Source organism: Sturnira hondurensis, unplaced genomic scaffold, assembly GCF_014824575.4.
Source record: "Sturnira hondurensis isolate 20B ecotype Veracruz unplaced genomic scaffold, ASM1482457v3 Scaffold0014384, whole genome shotgun sequence".
Classification (NCBI taxonomy): domain Eukaryota; kingdom Metazoa; phylum Chordata; class Mammalia; order Chiroptera; family Phyllostomidae; genus Sturnira; species Sturnira hondurensis.
Genome location: NW_028087015.1, coordinates 32,959,059 through 32,968,044, shown reverse-complemented (window position 1 = coordinate 32,968,044; position 8,986 = coordinate 32,959,059).

The window sequence follows — 8,986 nt, the reverse complement described above, 5'->3', positions numbered from 1 at the left end:
GAACCTATTAAAGATCACCCTTTTGGGAAAAGATACTAATCTTATTTACCATCAGAAAGAAAGTTAAGATCCCTTAGTGATAAAATATTATAGCAGCACATTCCTTGGGTCTGTTACTTAATTTAAAAGATAACAATTTGTGGATTTATGAAAATATGGTTCTGAAATGGCTCATTTGCCTAGTTATTCTCTCATTACATATTGCCTAGGATAGACCTCACCTGTTAAACCTGAAACTAAGCTGGTTCACACACAGAAGGAGTGGGGCAATGGAGGCCCTGCATCTATGTTATCAGATCTCTTCAATAAAATGATGGATCATTTGTTCCTTGTGTCTTTATCTGGTTAATAATCTATAAAAAGATGGTGAGTAAGAGTTAGAATAAATTTTATTCTTACTTAACTATTCAACCCCTTTTGTTATGTATTTGCATTATATCATCAAGAAGGGTTTAGTATAAAGCCAGGGAGCGAGGGAAAGACTTAAAGAACAGTCATAGAAAAAGAAGTCTGGCCCTGGCTGGTGTAGCTCAGTGGATTGAGCACGGGCCTGCGAACCACACGATTGTGGTTCGATTCCCAGTCAGGGTACATGCCTGGGTTGCAGGACAGTTCCCAGTACGGGACGCACGAGAGGCAACCCTACATTGATATTTCTCTCCTGTTCTTCCCTTCCCCTTTAAAGATAAATAAATAAAAATTTAAAAAAAAAGAAAAGAAAAAGAAGTCTGTCAATGACTGCTCAGAGGTAGAGAATCATGATATTACGGGTCATCTTGACTAAGCCACACTGAGTTACCTGACATTTGGTTAGACATTATTCTGGGCATGTCTGTGAGGATGCCATTGATGAGTGACATGGAGGTCTGTGGAGTTATGGATGAGACACAAGACAAATTCACATACCGAGTCCTGTGGAAGAAAATGGACCCCTTCCTGGATCCGTCTACATGAAAGGGACTGGCAATAGTCACCTATGACAACAGAAAGCACAGAGAGCAACCTGACCTTCTGTATTTTGGCAGGAATTCTGGTGGACCTCATTCAGGTGGATGGCATGCAAGGTAGCTGTTTTTAATTTGCCTTAAAAACACTGAAATTCAAGTAAAGCAAGTGCCAGTGTGATTCACCATTCAAAACCAAAGACTACTGGGGCGTGTTTGGGAGGGACAATCAATAAGAAAACGAACTGTTTGTGTCAGGAAGAAATGTAGTGGAAGTTTCTCACAAAGACTTTCAAAAATTCACAGGATAGTCTCAGGAAGCGAAGCACTGAAGAAGTTTTCAGGATAAGATTTTAACCAGTCTCCTTTCCCCTCCTTTTCTCTGTTTCCTTCCATCTGGGACCTGAAATCTAAAAGTGAGGAGCAAGAATAAAAGGGAAAATGGGATAAATATGACAATCTTGATATTCTCTACCCTGTCCTCACTGCAGGCATAAAACTGAGTCCAGGGGCATTGATGTGAGGGGAGTGAAAAGCTTACACTGGAGGGTCAGCTGGAGCTTTAATGTTAGACTTGACTGTGCTCTTTAATATGAATATACGATGGCATATTAATAGATGAAAGTGACCAGGGATGAGACTAAAGGATATGACTGAGCTTTTGAGTCAAGGAAGGGTGATTTGACAGAGCAACAAAAAATTCATGAGTGAAAACAATAAAACTTGACTTCTACAGGCTTAGTAATCCAGGTCATTCAATAACTCTGCTTTAGGTATAAAAGATTATTTGAAAAAGACAGACTTATTCTCTGCCTGTAAAGTGTGACTGTCTGTGAAGTGTAATTAAGTTCATAAAAACATCTAAAGAAAAGAAAAAGCCAACATTGGAAAATGGACATGGACATCCATGAAAGAAAACATTGACAAATGATATTATAAGATGTGAGACCTAAGAAGATGAGAGATAGAAATGAAGGAGGAGTAGAATAATGAAGTAAATAATTAAATGAAAATATTATTATAATGATATCTAAATATTATAAAATGCTTATCATGTGGGAGGTACTCTGTTAAGCATTGTGATGAAGTTTCCTATTTTAATACTCTCAAAAGTAATATAAAGTAAATATTAATTTCATTGTGGGAAATGAGAAGCTGAGTCACAGAGAATTGAAGCAACTTGGCCAAGGTCATAGCTAGCTAATGTCATGGGAGATACATACAGAACTATAGTAATCAGAAACTTAATTGTTTGGATAAACTGCAAGGGGATCGGGTTTTAAGAGAACAGGATAGAGACATTGAATGCACCTAAAAAAGAATTTAGTTTGGCCTTTTGGCCAATTGGGGTAAATCAAGCTCACTTAATTTTTCATTTCACTGAGTCTATTGCAAATTAAGTCTGATCTCATTAATGTTGTCTAAGTTGAATGCTTTGGGGAAAAATAACTCTATTAAGCCATAAAGGCAAAATTAATACAATGTATTAGATATGATTATAATGTGGAAAATTATTTGCATAAGCATGCCAATCATACAGATTCAAATGGATATTTAACTTTACACTATTAATTTTGAAAGAACAGACCATATTTTAATGAACATTCTCTTGTTGAGAACTTATTTTTTTTCTAATTTTGAACTTAGTTCAAAAAAGTTTTCAAGGTATATCAATAACATATATTTATACACAAATAATACTAACAAAATTATATTACTTTGTTTGATAACCCATGCTTTTCTCATAGTGCCTTTGCATATTTCTAGAAATGAATCTGTCTCCTAATTACAAAACTATATAAATATGGAAGGCATTTGTAGAAATAATTTGGAGACATTTTTGAAGGGAATGGTCCTTAAATACTTTTAATAATGGTAGGATTATCAATAGAAGCTCGTGGGCTCTAGGTAATTATTTTGAAAACACAACATTCACAATATATTTGAAAAATATGTCATGGCATTTTATAGTTATACTTCAGCAATAATAATAAACTGCTACATAATTATGCATCTAGTGATAAGGGATTGCTTTGAATCAAGAGTCCTAATATATTAATTGCAGTAGACCAAGTAATTCTATTTTGAGTTTACACATCCTATCTACAAAGAAGCAAAATCTTAACTCCAGAAAAGAAAGGATCATGTGTTAGGATGCTATCTATGGAATTATTGATAATTGTGCACAGTTGACACCAATTTGATGAAATATGAAATGTTTATCACCATTTGGCCAGCATCTTATGAACATATAGGAAGAAAAAACAACAATAACACATAACCTAATGGCAGGAAGTGCACGAAACATTTAAAGAGTGGTTGGTTTAAGTGGTAGATTGATGAATAGCTTTCCTCTTCATTTTTTCCCTTATTTATTATTCCCATGTCTCAAATATGTCAACACAGATCAGCCTCATGCATTACTAAAATTATAACATGTCAATAGTTAGTGTCCAGATAAAAGGGTTGAAACTATACATGGCTATTAAAACCAGGAGGTGGGAGAACTGAGGACCATGTTTAAGGTTGCCTATGGCCGCCTGCCCCAAGGCCTCTGTGGTTCATATTCTTCTCATACGAAAAATACACGCATCCTTTTCAGAGGTTTTCAAAAATCACCTACTTAAAATTCAGAACCCTGTCTTCTATACCAGGTCCTAATGTGAATGCAGTTCCTTGGTTCCTTAAATACTTCTTCTTGCATACTAACATACTCGATCTCTACCTGTGAAATTCAGGATGCTTCATACCAGTTCTGCTCTACTGTGAGAAATGGTGGAAAGTTATTAAAAGGGTTGTAAGTCCCTGAGTCAATCTCCATTGATTTTGTGTCATCCTTTGCAATCTTAGTTCTGTGCTCTGAATTATCTTCCATTTCTGTGTTTCCTTTAGCTTATATTTCCTGCAATTTCAGCCTAATTACTGTTGGTATAATTCAGGTCCAAAATGACTCTCTACTCTATACTGTGTCTGTCTCCCTCAGTAAATGCTAGTGATATTTCTGCATGTGTAACTGGTTTTAGAAATTTGTGGATGTTCTGCAGATTTTGTTGGGAGTACTGAATTAGACAAAGGCCTTAACTTGAAAAGACCTTTCATGATAAAGCTTTCTCTACCTTGGCCTTCTGCTGAGAGACAAAGGTCCTTATTCTTCTTAGAAACACTTATTTGAGAGGATCTATGATCTATACCTTTAACATCTTCAGAGGATTTTTGTCTTTGTCTTTGTCTTTAGACCATGCCCCCCCCATACTTTTTTCCTTTTTGCAGAACCCTGTATTTGAACTTCACTCAGAAGTCATGTTTTTATTTTAGTATCAGTATAATCTGAAGAGGCTGAGGACTTTCAAAACTGTTGAGTCTGACTTCTTTTTATTTAATAGTTCTTCATTTATTTTCTATCTCCTCTCACATTTCACCATAAGAAGCAAGAATTCAGGTGACATGTTCAAGACTTGTGTTAAAATAGTAGCAAGATACGCCCAACTCATTAAGTGTATTTCTTATCCTCCATTGAAATGTTACACCTCTGCATAGCATCTTCTTTCTACCATCCCAGTAAAATATATGTCACCGCCCTTGAAGCCCTCAACAGCAACTCCTTCAAGTCTAAAATTCTATGGTGTGTTCCAGGCATTTTACTTCTTCGCAAATACTTTCTTGAAAGTTCATTGCCCAGTCACAAGGTTGCGTCCATATTGTAGGCATTTGCTACTGCTACTTATTGGTATCAAAGTGTGTAATAATTTTTATTATTACATAAAATTACCAAAATATCTTTGCTATGTCACTGTTTCTGTGAGACAGTCTCAAGGACCCAGGTGCAGCTTTGCTGGGTACCTTTGTCATCCTAGTACCTTCAAGTTGTTCCTGGAGCTGCGGTTTCATAAACAGATTCAATGGAGAAAGTGGTAGGTGACCTGAAGACCACCTGAAGATCTTATAACTCAAGTTTTTCTTAAATTTATTGAAGAATAATATGCACAGGGTTGATATAAAAACACATATATTGTGAGTATACAGCTTGCTGAATTTTCAGAAATTACTGAAAATTTTAGATAAAAAAAAAGAAGTTGCCTAGGACCCTGGCTGGTGTAGCTCAGTGGATTGAGCATAGGAGTGTGAAGCAAAGGGTCACTGGTTTGACTCCCAGTCAGGGCACATGCCTGGGTTGCAGGCCTGGTCCCTAGTAGGGGACACATGACAGGCAACCACACATTGATGTTTCTCTCCCACTCTTTCTCCTTCCCTTCCCTACTCTCTAAAAATGAATAAATAAAATATTTAAAAATAAAACATAAAAATATAAAACAAGGCATATACCCCCAAATCAAGAATTTCTTTAAAAAATGTGTTTGTTTATTCTTACATATTTAACCTTCAGTCACTTTAAAATACTCTCCATTTGATGCAATACTCCTATCAAAATAGTTTTCCCACTGCTCAAAACAATTTTTGAGCCCATCGATTTTGATGTCTTTTATAAAGTACTTCAGCCTTTTTGTTTCACCTCTTTCATATCAGCAAAACATTTCCCTTCAGGCCTTTTTTCATCCAGGGAAACAAACAGAAAGTTGCTCATGCAAGATTGGGTGGATAGGGAGGGTGGGGCATGAGGGTCATGCTATTTTTGATAAAAAATTTCTGAACACTCAGCATGGTTTGCACAGGTGCTCATAAATCATCCATCATAAAATTGGCAAATGCTTGGAGAGAATCTTCAAGAAAAATTTACTGTAGTCAAACTCAGCCTCTCACAACAATGCCAGCTGGTACATGGATATGGCTGGGTTCCTAGAACACTCACCTAGTAGGGGAAGCCTGTAATATAAGCTGCCTATTATTTAGAAGATGATTCCATTTTGGGGGGTCCCACTTCATACATGAAGCTTAATATTTTTATTTACAAATTAAATAAATATCAAATCAAATAAAAATATCTAGTGAGATTTTGTCTAGATTCTCAAAGGTATTTGATGGCTTATAAATTATGGCTCTTTTTAAAAAAAAATTCAATTTATTTGGGTGATTAATACTTAAAAGCACATGTTTACACTTGTAATAAGGAATATCTGTGGTAATAATATTGAGATATTTATACTATTCTTATCCAAAATGTTAATATTAAGATAATACATAATTTATTATTGGTTGTTATAATCAACAGATAATTGTAACTAGAACATGAATTAACTTTGAAAAATGAGTATGTTAAATAATTGGCAATATAAATAACAGAAAAAGGATAATTTTAATCAACAGAAAATACATGGAGAGGTTAATAAAAACTTGAAATTTCAGAGTAAGCAAGTCATTAATAAACTGAATTTATATATTATATTTATACACATTTTAACATATATATCTTTAAGTGTATATGTAATGCATGTTGTTTATATAATTTACATAAGGAACAAAGTGGGGAGAAACTTGAAATTTAAGATAAAGAATTTAGATAACTTTATTCTCTAGATTTAAGGATATATGTGGGCCAGTGCAATTTTTTAAACATGGAATATAAATGTAAACTTAAGCATGTAGCATGTCAAAAATAAATTGGAGGAGAAAAAGAAAAAATGGAAAAATTATCAATGCTAGTTTGTTAAGTTTGTATAATCAAATTAAATAATCACTCCTCACTTTCATAATTACTAGCAAATTCAATCTAAACCCTAGTGTGCATATATATATATATATGCACATATATAGTATATATATATATAGTGTATATATATACTATACTATATCTATAGTATATATATATATATATATATGTACTCACTAGTATATATATATTAGTATATATATATATACTCACTTACAGATATTCTTTTACTCATGCATCTTTTTCTAAGTTTCCAAATATCTATGTTTACAAAAGAAAGCCAGTAGTTTTATGTAAATTGCACTGAAATATGCTAGTTTTAGTCATTTTAAGTACATTGTTGGAAACAGAAAATTAAAACAAAATTTTCTTGTATACTGTAAATCAACAATTTTCAACATTTTTCATCTTGGGTACACATAAACTAATTATTAAAATTCTGGCCCTGGTTGGTGTGGCTCAATGGATTGAGTGCCAGGCTGCAGAGCCAAAGGTTCAATTCTGGGTCAAAGAACATGCCTGGGTTGCGGGCCAGGTCCCACTTGGGGCTGTGCAATAGGAAGCTTATCCGTGTTTCTCTCCCTCTCTTTCTCCCTTCCATCCCCTTCTCTAAAAATAAATACACAAAATAAAAAAAATTTTGCATCACACCAAAAAACATATTTTCGCCAATCTAACTAAAAGTGAATATAACTGTGATTCACACCAGACAACTATTGTGTTCACTGTTGTCATTTTTTTTATTTGATAGTCTAAAGGAAAAGAGATCAGTGTCCCTGGTTAAATTTGTCAGGTATTGCATGTTTTAATATTTCTTGCGGCATGCAGTGTGCCTGCCATGGCACGTAGGTCAAAAATTGCTGCTGGAAACTATAACTTGAGTAACTCTTCTTAGTCATGCAAATTCAAGTAACTAAGAAGTTCACTGAGAAGGGAAAAACAAATGGATCCATTTTTGTGGTTCGATACAGAGAAGCACATCAACCGAATACTCCTATGAAGTGTGTACAGAGCCAGATGATAGTGAGGAGGTGTGGAGATTTGGAGTAACATAGGTGTGGAAATACAGTCCCCTTACCTCTCGACTTTTAATTTGGTGCCAGGTAAGGTGCAGGACAGAAACAAAATATTGTCCCACAAGAACCATGGGAAGATGGCAAGACTGGGATGGGCTTAATCTGCAACACTCCCACAATGACTTCAGAAGTCCTAGCGTTGTCTGTTGAAAAAAGATTTTCTAGGTACTTTAACTAAGTAAGCTACCTAAGATCACATAGCAAGAAAATGGCAGAGAAGAATTTGAACCCTATTATCCTGACTCTGGAACCCTACCTAGCCTTACCCAAATATCTGTACTCCACAGAGTCTCCGTAGAGCTAGTGCTGAGGGAGACCACTCTATCCTTCCTTCAAGGCAGATGCATCGCCAGTTCCCAGTCAGTAAGTGCATAGTCTCTCTAAACAAGCAGCAATCTCTGGAAGCACTAATGGTGTTTCCCAGACTCAAAGGTTTAAGCAAAATTAGAAAAAAAATGTTCAATTTTTTAGAACTGAATAAGACTTAGGGTATTTTAGAATTTTCAGAAAAATAGTTTAATTTGAATATCTTGTGGCTTTCATTTTAAATAAAGGATAAATCAACCATTAGTAAAGCAGACTTTCTTGCAAATAAGAAGTAGATTGAACTGTAACCTTCCAAAAATCTGTATCCAAAATCTTAACTCCCAGAATCTGTGAATGTGATCTTATTTGGCAAAGCGGCTTTGCAGATGTGTTTATGTTCACAAAATGGCATCATCCTGGATTTTGAACGGGCGTCTGACTCACTGGCAATTGTCGGTATAAGAGACAGAGAAGAGAGGACCATGAGAAGATGCAGGAAAAGACTGAAGTCACTCAGGAACCATAAGAACACCTGGAGCCATTGAGCTAGATCAGGCACGGAGCTGACTTTCCCCGGAGTCTTTGAGGTGAGTATTGCCCTGATGACACCTTGATGTGGTGTCTGACCTACAAATAGAACACATTTCTGTTCTCTTAAGCCATCCAGTTTATAGCACTTCTTACAGCAGCCCTGGAAAACTGATACAACAGGATTAAATAAAACTCTGCCATTGCCGACCTTTGTAAATATTGATTATAATATTGAAACAAGGGAAACTCTGATCCTGTCGCCTTTCATCTCTCAGAGGGATATGCAAGTGAAACATTTCAGAGTCTTTTGGGGAATACATCTTTGTACTTAATGAGTAACTTCATTAATAACATCAGTGCTATTTATTTTATAAAAATGTCAAATATTTGGAAGAAACGATTTTGAAAGGAAAAAATGGAATACCTTATATCTTTGGCACTCTTTTTATTAAAAGCTCTTTAGAGCTCTTTTTTGTTTTGTATGGGTATTGTTTTCTTCCTTCAAGGTAGTATAAATGTGCAGT